At 46.3% G+C, this 14,427-nt stretch overlaps 1 protein-coding gene across 3 annotated transcripts in view; it reads right to left on the reverse strand.

Moving 5' to 3' along the window:
* The window catches only part of LOC135454817 (uncharacterized), an 81,401-nt gene that overhangs the window by 21,173 nt on the left and 45,801 nt on the right, over window positions 1-14,427 (reverse strand). Inside the window, exon 1 of one of the 3 annotated variants that reach the window (XM_064727366.1) lies at window positions 12,094-12,112. The exons of the other annotated variants lie outside the window; for them this stretch is intronic. The gene's annotated coding sequence lies outside the window, so the exon portion shown is untranslated. Of the gene's footprint in view, window positions 1-12,093; window positions 12,113-14,427 lie in introns of those variants that run through there. 3 annotated transcript variants of the gene reach the window in all.

Raw genomic sequence — 14,427 nt, forward strand, 5'->3', positions numbered from 1 at the left:
AAGGAAAGTTGCCACAGGAGCTCTGGTTCTTGGGAGCAGACAGATCAGACAAGATAGCCCAGCCAGCAAAATAGATTTGCATGACACTTTCTGTACATGGTTCAGAGCATGGCACACCCCGATCGTGGCTTTTATTCTCTTCAAGGGCCTGGCCCTGCAAACACTTAATTTTACATGTGTAAGTAGAGTCCCACTGAAGCACAATGGAGCTACTCATGCAAATAACATTGAGAGCGTGTAGGGCTGCGGCTCTGTTCCACTGTTCCATCTGCAGCAGACCCAGTTTTAGAGGATCCTGCCATGCTCTCTCAGTTATTGCCGCTCACTTGTGCCAGTTAAACTATTTATGTAGCTACATGCATAGGTGAGCTGTTTAAACGATCCAACTTTTTATTTTAAAAGCCCTACTAACAAGAACAAAACCTTAACACGAGAGCAGCCCTGATGTAGATTTCATCCCCACAAGCAGCTGAACTGGCACAACTGGAGGAGGTGGAAACATCTGAGAAACAGGAACTTTTGAAGACGGGACTGAGGGAATGTGAAATGGAGACATGGATCCTCAGCGTGTGAAGGCTGGAGACATTACCCTTTTCTGAAGTCACACCCTGCTCCCGACCATTGACTGTCTGAAGTGGAGCCTTCTCCAACCACACACACAATCATTCCAGTGACACACTTCCACCTCAAATACAACAGTAGATTGGGCCTTTTCAATCAATAACATTTAAAAATCCTTGCCTCAAGGAAAGCTGTCAGCAATAAGAATTTGCCAACAGTCCCTATACCCAGGATCATGGACAGGCAGTTCTCCTTGCAGGTAAAGGATGTCAACACCACACACCACATAGCCAGTACATTGCTGCTTCTGCACTCATGGGATCCCTCGCTATTAGCCTCGACATGGCACATTTGGGCCATGAAAAGCGTTCCCTACAATTTATTTTTTTTAGTTCATGGACTATTCTATCTCTAGCAACTCTGTGCTGAAATTGCATCACATATTTCCTGTCTGCCGAGGCAAGATTTCCCTCTTTCAGTGCGATTATAACCTTCCAGCAGGGAAGCTCCACTAACTCCTTAAGAGCTTTGCTCTCTACACTGCTTCCCGACCCGCATTCGTGTAGACCTGCGCAAAGTGGGTGTAAAACACCATCACTGTTGGAAATTAAGAGCACACACCATTAGGAGGATGTTTTGCTTTGTTTGTTTGCTTTAGGTTCGGGCGGTTTTTTGCCCTCTTTTGTGCTCCCGTGTAAATGATCAGAGGAGCTGTGGGACAAGAGAGATCAGTCTCTATGAAACCATTTTCTTACAAGCTTTCAGGTTTACCCTGCTGCATGCTCTAATGAGCCTTCTCGAAAGGAAACAACCCATTTCTGTAAGGAATCCAGGTGATTATGGTTTGCATACCGCCGTGATCTCTCTGCATGGGCACAGGGGAGTTGCCTTCATGAATCCTGCTGCAGGATGAAGTCTAAAGCTGGACAGTGTGAAAGAAATGGGAAAGGACCACAGGGAGGGGTACTTTAACATCTATTGTTAACTTGGAAAAAAAAACCTTCTTTCAGAAAATCTTTTATTTATTGTAAATCATTCCTAAAAGATTAGGAAATCAGGCCTGGGGGAGGGGGAGAGATTGTTGTGGCTTTCTTTCTTGTTCAGTTTCTTTCAGTATTAGACATTAACCCAAGTCTCCTCAGTTTTGCTGAGCCTCCATCCTGCAAATCACCAGAGAATATTTTTAACATATTTTGTGTGAACAGTCCCTCTGCATCCCATCGTGGGTGGGACTTCACAGGCTCCCAGAGGAGGGAAATGCCTCTCTACTCACACCAATGTCCATTTCCACACACAGTCACACACATCCCCCCAAAACACACACGTACACAAACCTCACTTCTGTCTCACTGCCGGTGAAAAAACTCCCTGTAAGTCACCTACAGCAATGACTGCTCTCCAGCTGGCTGCACAGGGCATGGGGCTGTGCTGGGAATGAGACTGGCTGATGGATCCGACCAGCACTGGCTGCACATCACCCCAAGGCAACAGTGTGCACATGATGGCAAATTCACCTGGGCAAGAAAGGCCCTGCTCTCGCTTCCCTGTCTGCACTGAAAGGAGAGAAATATTTGATGTTGTGTTTTCCTGTTCACAGGAGCACCCAAACAATCTGAGCCTTAATCAGGTTTGGGCTGGAACATGGGACTATGCCTGTGGTTAAAATATTCTTCTGGACATTCACAGAGACTTATAGCTGATCTGCCCACTTGAAGACATTATCTCCCATCAAAAACTCTGCTGTGATGAACAAATCCCATGTATTAAAAGATTCCAGTTGCAGGACGCTCTTGCCCTATTTAGAAAGTCTTTGCTCAAGTCAATAAGCAGGTATGAGGCAAGTATCATGCAGCCATAGAGATAAATGCTCAGCTCTATCTCCTATGATTTAAAAAAAAAACAGGGAGGAGAAAAAGAGGGAGAGAACAGATACTGATTCAGAAGGGAAATCAGGTAAACAGAATCTGGGGAAGCATATGCTCATGCAACACATGAAAAATATGAATTCATACCAAACAAAGGTGGGAAATTTTGGCACAGAGAAGACTTCAGAACCAATGACTGCACAGGAATACTGCTTCCACCACACAGTCCCCATTTACAGGGAACTGCTAACACACACTGAGTGCTGTGGTCCTGCCAGGAGAATCTGTCTTTGGAATTGCCTGACCCTTGAGCCTTTCAAGATTCCCAGCCATGTCTTTACACTTCCTTTGTATGTGCACGGCCATCTTTGACATCAACGAGAACAGACATGGCAGCAGCTCACAAAATTGCCAAACTCACCTCCTGCTTCCTTTCAGCCACCTGCTGAGCCTGGTACAAGCCACCAAGCCCCCTTACAGAGCCACACAGCCACATTCTCTGTGCTGCCTGCCCACAGCACCAGGGCACACATGTGCACCTCCACGGCGTAAAACCGAGCAAACAAAATTTCATTCCCAAAGCAACATTTCTGAGAAAGCCATGACCAGATGAAGAAAGCACCTCTCACTAGAAGCATCCTTCTCACAGGATAAATAGGAGGCTAAGTCTGCCCTCAGACAGACAGAAGAAGTCATCTGTCGCCAACACATACAGCAGCTCTCCTGACATAACGGGCTTTTTGTGCCTCCCAGCACTGCTCCTCCAGCATCCAGCTGCTCAGGGTACCCGCCTGCTGCACTACAGGCCAGCAACACAGACAGATTCCACTCATGCTGCCCTCACAGGCACCACAGAGTTGTTTGAGGGTAAAATTTCCCTCATGTCTTTCCTTCAAGGCTATGAAAAAATAAAAACAACTACAGCATGAATTCCCCTCTAGACTGTGCACAAAGAAACCAAGCCCCCACTGTACCGCAGACTGGCCCATTAAAGCGAATGGTTAAATTCTTGCTATGAAAAAGTAGGCGTTGTTGTCTGTTTTGCGAGGCAGAAATCAATATTCCCGCCTCCTCTCCTTCTGCTATTTCACCTTGAGATACTCATGCTCAGTTAGATGAGATCTGAGTCTTACTCACTGTTACTGCAACTTTTCTCTCTCCAGCATTTCACAGGGTCACGGGTGTTCTTGGAGTCCTAACCTGCCTGTAATTTACCACTCAGCTCCTAAACTGATCACCACTGGTGACTGAAGTAGTGACTGATTTTCCTTCCAAATCACACCACTGCAGCCATTTCTAACTATTTATCTACACCCTCTATCTCCATCATTTTCCTCCCTGTGTCCTCCAATAACAACCCTCTTTCTGCCACAGCCTGTCTCTTCTCCGGACCCCTATAATTCACTCCCTGGTGCTAGCCTCTCCCGTACTGTGGCCATCTTGTAGAAATGAAGTTTTATTGTGAAATGCCCCTTCTGCTCTCGCTCTCCCTCTAATCTAAACGTGGGGGGTAGCTTGGTTTAGTCTATGTATTTGGGGAGGTGGGCAAGGGGGGAAGGACCTGGGTGGTGATGCTCAGCCAGGCAAGCCTGCAGCAATGTTGGCTGGGCAGAGACAGGCAGGGGAAGATAAGCCAGTACTGTACCTCAACAGCTGCTCCTTCAACCAGGTTTCCCTGCGGCAGCTCAGATCCAGGGCCTGGACCGATTCCCACAGATCAGGTAGCAATAATGCCAGGCTGACTGGGCTGTTCTGATGAGCCCTCTTGGATGCAGCTCTGCCTACAATCATGCCTGCCTCTGTCACCTAAGGATTAGACAACTGCAATATGGTCTGTTTGGCACCATGCTTTAAATCCATTCATAAACTGAAGGCAGTGCAGAATTCAGCGCTCAGTTAGATAAGCCATGTCTCTCACCCACGATCATTCTCACACTTGTGCTCCATTTTAATGCCATCTGACCGCTGGCTCCCAGACAGATTTTAACATGTTCCTGTTGACCTCTAATGCCTCACAACACAGAACCCTCCCCAGCAGACATATCACCTCTTATATTTCCTAGCAGCTGAAAAGACACCAGGTACTCTAGCACAGGTACCTGGGAGAGTAGAGTTGAGGGTTGTTCAGTCTTTAGTTTGCCATTGTTTGCTGGTGACAGTCTGATGAAATTGCTTGAGTTATAATGAAGACAGTTTTCATTATCTGTCATTTAAAAATGTCAAGGGAGCTTAGACTGAATGGATAGGTGCAACCTGTTGTTTCAAACAGCTTTTGATGAAAGAAATACATTTCAAAAGTACCAGCCACTGATTTTCAGGTGTTGTACCAAAATTACATAAAACACAGAGATGCTTCCAAAGAAAACACGCAGATTTCCCCCCTTGCTCTTTAGATTAGACATTGGCTTATCATCAGTATGATGCTGACTTTCTCCTGCAGTAATCACCAGCTTTCAGATCTGCAAGGTCTTGGATGATAGAGGACAACACCAACAAACCCAGGACTCTTCATTATTAGAGGGCACTCGAGAGTTTTGGCTTAGCTATATAAACACCTCGCTCTTCTTCTTTTCCATTTTTACTTATGCACTTTTATGGTGCAAACTGTGGACCACTTTAGCAACAGATGTCATGACTGGACATACTTCTGCCCAAACATTGTGCTAGTCCCTCTCTGTTAGTGGTGCTGGCCTCTCACAGCTGAACTGCAATAACAGACTGCATGAATGTTCCCAGTCCATCTGAGCACAAAATCTGCCAGCTTATTTTAAATCATACCGGGCTATTCCCCAGCAGGAATACATCTGCTGACAATACCTGCCTTGCAGGTCCTCAGAGACACCTAGGACTGCATGCTTCTTTCCATCTACAGCTTTTTATTTCAGAGCATCCATTTAACAAGTGAGCTGGTGCTGCACAAGGGACCAGCCTGGGTAATGGAACTCTGATGGGACACTCCCTGTGCCTTGACTTGCTTACACCATGGGCTGTTCCTACACACAACCTGCATCTTTTTGCCTGCCTTTTTGTCTGTCAAACCAAGACAAAATTGAAGTCAGCAGTCCATCCAGCATGCAAGAAATGCAGGTAATACTGCATGCACTGTCCTTAGAAATCACTTGTATTTTTGGTAATTGCTTTTATTTGAGCATCCAGCATCAAGGAGTGCAGCAAGAACCTCCTGTAAATATTTAAATGCTGAAGCACGGATACCTTCCTCTTTAGAATCCTATAACAGACTGCTGCTGCTCTGTCCAGTGACACAACTTCCCCCTGCCTGGATCCCTTCCTCTTCCAAGGCCTTATTTCCCCCATGTGCAGAGACTGAAGAGTCCCCTGGGTGCTCCTGCTCTTGGTGGTGTACATGATGTTCAAAACTAGGATGATAATGAGGAAGGAGAGAAGAACTGAGCCTTAGGATGGTGGCTTCTGAAAGATGTGAGGAAGAAATAAGAGTTGTTCTGAGACCTGATCACTCCAATGTCTTGTTTCCATTAGGACAATGTTTCCCAGGCATTTACTTGAGTCATCCTTACAAAGCATCTCCCAAAGAAAAGGGTTTATGTTCCTGGCAACATGTTCCAAAAAACCATGTCCCCAGCTCCCTGCTGCCATAAGCAAGCACAACTCCAATGATTTCAATAAAGCTGCACTTTCTGTGGCCCTAAGGCTATAACACTACAGTAAACAAAGCCAAATTCCATAAGCCAGATGCTTTAAGGTCTGAATCCAAGTCTTCAACATCTTACAGATATGATCCACCAAAAGATGGCTGAACCCACACCATCAGCTGGCTGTCACTGAGATGCTTCAGCCACCAGCAGAACACGGACCCCAGGGCCCATCCTGGGGCACAGAAATGGCTGGTGGACACCAGTACACTCCTTGAAAGGGCAGTGGTACCTCACTGCTCTAGGATCTGTGCTGGGCCAGCACTCTCAGCCTTCCTGCTGAGTCCTCTGCTCTCTCTAAAAAGAAATCCCTGTTCCCCACTCTAGTGGCCACAAGGATGAGTCTGAGAAATGAAATGCTGAGACCAAAACCAAATGACCTTACAATATCAGCTGCTTATCACTCCGATCTCCTCATCTCCCCATCATACAGCTTGTTTTCCCTTTACATCTAAAACATCTCAACAAACACCACTCAGTCCAAGGAAGGGCCAGCTCAAGGCTGGTGCCAGATGAGGTGTGGGATCCATTGGCACATCCTGGAGTAATGAGGATGTGATGCAGGATAGTTGTGTAGGACTGAGTGAACACAGCAAATGAATGGTCCTTCCAGCTTCAGAAGGGTCCCTGAAGAGCAGCAGTAAGGGACTCTGGCTTGATAGTACAGTCTGGGGAATGTACTGCACACAGCTCCAGTGAGTAATGCTGAAAATCCATAGGCAAAGGAAATGTTTTAGAAGAGGAAAATCTACTTGAAATCAATACTGTGAAGGTCTCTAAAAGGAAACACTCTGCAAAAAAAGGACACATTTGCCACATATAAATCTTTAATGCCATCCTGTAGTTTTAACAAAGCATTAAAAAACCCAAACAAACAAAAAAAAAAAAAGAAACCCCAGTTGCTGTAATACACCTGAGAGAGCAAACATCCTCACATGGCAAAATATGATTTTCACACCTGGTAAATGAAATAACTCTGCTGCATCCCAAGGCCAGGGTTAGGGTCTAAGGTGAACTGTTAATGGAAGGTTAGAGCCCACAAAACGGCCCTTCAGGGAGCACCTTTCAGATGCTCTTTTCATGTACAGCCGTGCACAGTAATCAGAAGGCAGTGGCACCACACACTGAAGTCACTGTCACTGACAGTGGCTCTAAGTGTGCAGTCACCAGTTGATAGCTGGGATTAAGATAATCAGCTCACATGCCCATGCTCCTCTGACTCAGGAGAAGGCTCATGCTCTTGTAAGAGCAATCCTGGATTCTTTCATCTCCCTCCTGGCATGCCTTCTGCAGCACACCAGGGTTAACCACTCACCCTCTTCTCTCAGATGAAGAGTGAAGCTGCAGAGCTGAGACAACAAACTCTGCAACCGCATACAGCTAAAGCCTCTGCACCGTTAAAAGAAAAGCAAGCACAGAAAATCAAGGAAAATCCTGATCACAGGCCATGCTGGTAGGAACCCAATGACATTCAGAATCTGTCCTGTATCAGCATGCTAGACTGCTGGATCCAGGCAGGACGGAGACACAATTTGCCAATCATTCAGGAACATGAGAGAAGTGAGGCCTGTGGGGAGCCAACAAGCCCCAGAGGTACATACAGATATTTACAACAAAAAAATCCAAGTGGAATCAGCAAGAGGAAGAAGCACATAGAAAAACACTACATGAACTAGCACCAACCAAGACACATGGTCTAACAAGACGTTTTAGAATATCTGGCTCCATAAATTAGACTGTGATTCCCAGATCTTTAGCTCCCAGCTCCTGCTGATTTCTGAGTATAAAGGGGATGTTTGTCACTCCCAAGATCAGACGCCAGCTCGAATGCCTTTCAAGAAGTACACAGATGAGCATGTTCCTAGGGAAGAATGAGCTACAGCTAAGCCTTCAAACGAGCACAAGGAGAACCTCCTGCCCACAGACAGGAAAGTGGTAACCTCCTTCACTTCCTTTGTGGCTTTAACCTAAACCACAACTCCTCCCTTTGGGTTAGAAGTCTCTTCCACTCATTCAGATGTTTGTCAGCTTGTCTCTCTAATACCCAGCATTCATCACTGCCACATAGGGGAAAAAATACCCCAGCTCTCTTCTTTTTTTCCTCTCTCCCACACCCCTTTTACAGTTTCTTCCCTAAACAAGAATGGCTTCAATGCATGGGAAAGCAAGTCTAAACTACAGCTCTTCAGGCACAGGCACAGAAATTAGCAATTGCAACATGAGGGGGCAGGGAGAAAGGAGACGTTGGCATACAGGCTACACCAACATTTGGGAATGCTGGCAGTGAAGAAACATTGCTGCCAGCAGGAAGACTGATGCCAAAATAACTCACAGGGCTTTTCCATGAGTGCAAGCACTCTTTCCCAGCCCAGGGTGCACCATCCCTCCTGCTACCCAGGAGAGCTTCAGAGCATGGATGAGGTGCTGGAAGCAAAGGGCACAGAGGGGTGAGCACAGGGAAGCGCTGCAGTGACACTGGGGAGGCCCTCTCTTTGCCCATGCACAGGGAGGTGAGAAGAGGCCCCGGGATCCCCAGTGTGGGGCAGGGAGAGGAGGCAGCTCCCCCTCAGAGATCCCACCATCTGCTGAATCCAGGTTTAACGACGTGACAAACAGTGGCTCCCACCCAAAACACTCCCAGTCCAGAGGCTCAACCTTATGATATCCAGGTGAGGCCGCGGTTTTTAGAGACAGCTGAGCTTTGTCAAAGATTTGAGCAGTTTTTGGAGCAGGCATTTTTCACTACGTGCCTTTACCAGGTAGTTAGAGAGGTATTCAGTGGGAAACTTCTCCCACAGCTCCCATTGCAACACACAGCCGGGCAGGCACACATGGTGCTGGGTGATGCAGTCACTCCCTTGCCACCTGCCACTCCCAGGACAGTTCAGGACTATGTGGTGAGAAGGAACAAGCTTTTTATTCCATCCAGATTTTCAGCAATTTCAAATAACTGTTCTACATCTGATAAGATTAAAAAAAAAACCATGAAAAAGTAGTATTCCAAATTTCTACCTAGAAACTGACTAAATGAATTAAATGCAAGGTTTCATTTTACCTTCTTGAAACGTTTCGCTTTGACAGCTTTAAAATTTTTCTCCATTTTTTTTTCCACAATGAAACACAAAACTGGAGTCAACTTTTCCTGAAAATAGCAACAATTCCGGCAAATCAGCAATTTTCTAAGAAAAATTATCTCTGGAGAAAAATCCCAGCAAAACCTAGTTCTGTTATTTCCTCCCAACACCACACAAGAATATGCCTCCATGGTGTAATTCTCCCTTAAGTTTCATAGCAACTCTGATTCAGACATATTGCACACACAGATATTAGAATATGCCTTTGACATCACCAGCACAATGCAAAACAGTGTATATACAATATGGCCAAGCAACGCTGCTATGGAAACCCTTGCTTTGAATTCCCGTGCATGGGGTGTTTAAATTCTTATCCCTAATATTGCTTTAACAGAATTCTGTGTACTCTATTTGCTCAAGTCATCTACTTCCTTCAGGGAGGACTCTCCCTCCTGGAAAAGAAAGATGTTTTTGTGGGTGAAGCAGGAGGTGATGAGACCTGCACTGCCACATACAGCAGCTCCATGAGCTGCAGCAAGAGAAGTGATCTGTGCCTCAGTTTCTGCAGCTGTAGAATGGAAACAAGATGACGTGTTACTTCGGATGTGACTCGACTGTGCTTAGAAATCCTTTGTGACAGCCAGAGGATACATGCATTCCTATTTGTTACTTTCTGTAGGCGAGGAGTTACTGTCCTCTACAGACCTATGCTGATGATCTCTCTGTGTTGGAGAACCAAATCAGGAAGTACAGTCGCCCACTCATGTAGCGAACAGATAAGTAATAAAGCAGCACACTTGCCAACTCCTAAGGAGGTGGTTTCTTAAAAAGACATAGGAAGCTTTCGTGTTTTGATGCTGACTAATTTCAGAAAGTTCCCATTATCACTCTCTTCGTTTTAAACTTCTTCAAAAAACATGTTTACCTGATTTTCTGAAGGGTCCTCTGCTAGGGAAGGTCAGACCAGCCAGACTCTTTGTCTGTCCATCTCCTCCAGCTGCCAGGTGCTCCTGGTGGCCCTAGCAGTACCTTCCAGGTCCCACCTCACCAAGGAGAGGACACTGCAGCCAGCAGAGGCCATCTGAAACTGTGCCAGCTGCACCCTGGGATGTACAGCACCACCTCCCACAAAATCTGAGCAGAATGTGCAACCTAATAACCATCACCCAGCAGCCAAACTCACCCCTGCAATCCAGCGATCGCAAATGCAGATTAACTCACTTGCATTTGTCTGATGGTGTAATTGCCAGACTGCACATTCAAATGAGTATTTGTTTAACTGTGTGATACACAGATAGAGCTGATACACTTGAGGCCAAATTTACCCCTGTTGTAATTTCCCTAACTCCAGTAGCAATTACTCAAAGGACTAATTTGGCCCACAGTGTTTCCTAGTACATGTGATTCATCATTTCTTTCCTATAACAAAGAATAATACAGTGTTTCAATCAGTGGTGATGTCCTGGCCTCCTTGAGGCTGCCGGACTCCCTGCTTAATCAGACATAAAACAAATCACTTGCAGAGGCAGAGGCGTACAAGCATGCTTTAATTACAATATTGTAACACCAATTAGAGATCTATCTAATCGAGGACTCAGTACTTCCTACTCGAGTATTACTCCCATGTTGGGATAATTACTGCTAATTAAGCTTGGAACTAATTAGGCCAAATGATCTCATTTATACCAACATAGATGACTTCTAGGAGTTCACACACACACAAAAAAAGTCCAAGGGTGATTTTATCATTCCTGGACCCATCAGCACTTCACTTTCAAAATGGACTGTCCTTTCCCAATGGATAATCCCTGCTAGAACTCAAGTCCCAGATCTCAGATGATCACACCTTCTCCCAAGGTGGAGAAACACTCTGAAGGCATTTCAGCAGGTTGGCCCAAGTCACCTTCTATTCTAAACGACACAGTGGATTAACAGAATCATGTCCCATCATGGCCTGGTTAATTCCAAACCTCCAGGCCACTCTCACAGAGTTATTGTTACAGTCCTCAGTGCACTTAGCACTACCCACACTCCCAGGATAGCCGCACACAACAAGGAGGTTTGCTGCAGGGTGTAGTGCAGTTTTAAAACAATAACTGAAAAATAAAACCCAAAACAACTCTTAAACACATCAACAGTCGCAGGTACTTGTTGAATCATTTGCATCAATCCTGGTTAAAAAGAAATAAAATACCACTCAGTAATGGTAGCTCAGCTGTGCTGCACATGATGGCTGAGGGCAGGGGCTGATTCTGGCTAACGGAGTTACTGTTTGTGCTACAGGACTTCCCATGTCCACAGTGTGACTCCATCCACCAAAGTAGGCTTCATACTGCAGTCAGAAAAATAAAGGACATCCCATGAAGCTGTGTTTATGTTGCAGTTTCTCCTCCTCCCCTCCAGCCCCAAAATTCTGCACCAGCTCAGCACCGAGATTCTCAGGTTGAAGTGTCACCAAGGCAACTTCCATTTAGACCTGCTCCTGGCTCATGGAAACAAGTCACAAGCAGCAAGGAGGGTGTTCCCCGCCCAATGGTTGAACGTGGTGGGGTAAAACAAACCTTAAAAATAAAACCTTTACATTTTTTCTGGTTATTTTGGTGACTATGAGTTAGCTTCTCACCCAAAGACAGTTCGCACCAATGGCATGATTTCCTCCTCCAGTATTGGCTGATTTCAGATTCATGGCTGAGAGAAAGAAGAATGCCACCTACCAGAACAGCAGTCCCACCTAAGTGACCAGACATCTTGCAAATGAAAGAGAAGACCAGTATCCAAGGGCTGGCTGGGGGAACCCATCCTGGCACCCAGCTGTCTGCACTATGAACTTCACAAACCTACCTGGTCTCCTGTCCCTGGGTGTTGTTATTTTCATATTTCTAGAGTCCCATACTGTTGTTATTATATTCTTAAAGTCCATACCTTCTAGCTGGTTTTCTACCATGCAGTTCTTCTCTGCAGCACAGCTCCTCATGGCTTCACAGGGGCTCCTCCAGGGCTCTCAGCCCACCCCTTTTATCCCAGTTACCTTTACGAGCCACAGCTGCTGCCCAACTAAGGACTTCGCAGCTGTGGCTCATTTAGAATAGCTGGGACCCACTTATCCAATCCATAGGACTCTCACTACACCTGGGTACCTCAACACCTCTGCAGAGGCTGCAAACCAGCAGGTCTGTGCTCACAGACACTACAGGTAACTCAGGAAGGGTTCAGTTACAGTCACTGCACACCCATTTTCCAACTCCTGCCTCAAAATCAAGCCTTAAAGGACCCACTTCAAGGTGCAGCATTGCTTCCTCTTCACTTCTGGCTTTCTCTCACCAGCTGCCTTTATTACTCCTAAAGCTTCCTCCTAAACACATCATTTTCTCACGCTTTCTTGTACCTCAGGCTGGAATCCTGAAGCTGCTGAACCCAGGAATTCACCATTGTCTCCAGGTCTTCTTCCAGCCTGCCCCTTTATCCTCACAGCAATCATTGTTCCCTGGTGAGTCACAGACAACCCCCCCCTTTCTCCCCTCCAAATGCCTCCTGAACAATCTTCTCTTTTCCAAAGCCTGTCAAAACCGAGCCCAGCAGGATTCCCTACACCAACCTGACCTGGTTACAATACCTCCTGGAACTGATCCTCCAGCTGTCTGTGAAATTTCTGTAGAAGTGCCACTTCTTTATGCAGTACCATTAGCAGAAGTCTAATAAATAATGCACAGGAATAACACAATCCCCAATAAACAATGTACTGCTTCTTCTCCTATTCTCTTAAGTGAGCAACATGGATCCTAAATCTGATCTCCCCCTCCAGTTGTTACCCAATCCTCATCTCAGCTACCAAACTCTCTCCTCCCTCCCCTAGCAAGCCTGTCATTCCTTTCTTCCCAGCTGCCAGAGGCTTTGCTGCTGCCTCCTCCAGCCCAAACACACTGGCAGACATGAATGCAAGCGTCCACACAACACAAATGCAAACATCCAGGCACGTCTCAGGTTGCATGCTGAAAATGCACATTTCCATACACTGCAGTAGCTGAATATCATCATATTTGTTTGGGTATCTGCTGGAACCCCTGAAGGAAGAGGTGAGTTGGAGGAGATCTTCTAATGAAAACAAAATCACTGAACCCGAAGTCTGGGCAAGACAGTGGTAGATATATGATCAGGGCAGTCTTCAGCAGAAGCACACATTGGGCCCAGGGGGCCTCTGAACGGCTTCTTCAGCGTTAAAAGGGAGGAATTCAGGAGCTTTAGATCAGAAGTACATCCCAGACGGGCATTAGACTCTAATAAATAAGGTGCTTTACACTGACAGAGTGCCAGAAAGCTCCCAACATCCTCCCCAAGGTCTGCATACAGGCATCTCTAGAGTCACTGGTGGTTTGGATGGCAGAAACCAAGCAAACAATCTCCCCAGGACACAGAGGAGGGGAGGGAAGCAACATCCTACAGAAAGAACATCAAGCCACAGCCACGACAGAAAGCACCATGAATTTGGTGCTTGGTGCCTGTCTGTAGACACAAAAAGCCTATTTTCCAGCTCTCATTTGGGATTGCAGTAAATCCTTCAGGACAGGCACAGTCTCTTTCCAGGGTCTGGACAGCACACTGCACAATGGGACTCCAGCCCCATATCAGCACTTCAGCATGCAGTGTACAAATATTTACTGTCACCAGCAGCCTGCAGAGAGAGGCTGTCTCAGATGGACCTCCCCAGGGGCATCTGCAGAGATGATGGAAGTCTGAGTCAGTGACCTAAGACCCAGACCTGGGGAGCTCGCTGCAAGGAACAGTTCAGCATGTCCTCCTTCTAGACAGGTTCCCTTTTTTTTTTTTTTTTTTCAAACACTCACTGATTTGGAGGTTTTAGCACTTTTTTTTCTGAGCAAATCCCATCGTCTTATCCAGGGTCTGCATACATGCAGAGTTGGTAGCCAGCCCTGCATGGCCCTAAATGGTCAGCCCTATATTTGAAAACAAGAGGCAAAAAGCACAAAGAAACACACACAGGCAAGAAATAAACAAATTCTCATTCTCCCAGCACTCTAGCCATGGGAAAACATGCAGGGTCCCAGCAGCAAGATGGCAGGGGTGTGGGGATCTTGGCCCTGTCCCCTCACATCCTGAATTTCTGGACTGGTTCCAGCTCCTTTTACAAAAGGAAAGCAAAGGCGCTGCTGCTTACTGCAGGCAGCTCCCAGGTTCATAACCTCAGCCCTCCCAGGAGCTCAGGCTCCCATTGAGTAAGGCAGAGACACATACCTAAGT

Source organism: Zonotrichia leucophrys, chromosome 1, assembly GCF_028769735.1.
Source record: "Zonotrichia leucophrys gambelii isolate GWCS_2022_RI chromosome 1, RI_Zleu_2.0, whole genome shotgun sequence".
NCBI classification, from domain to species: Eukaryota; Metazoa; Chordata; class Aves; order Passeriformes; family Passerellidae; genus Zonotrichia; species Zonotrichia leucophrys.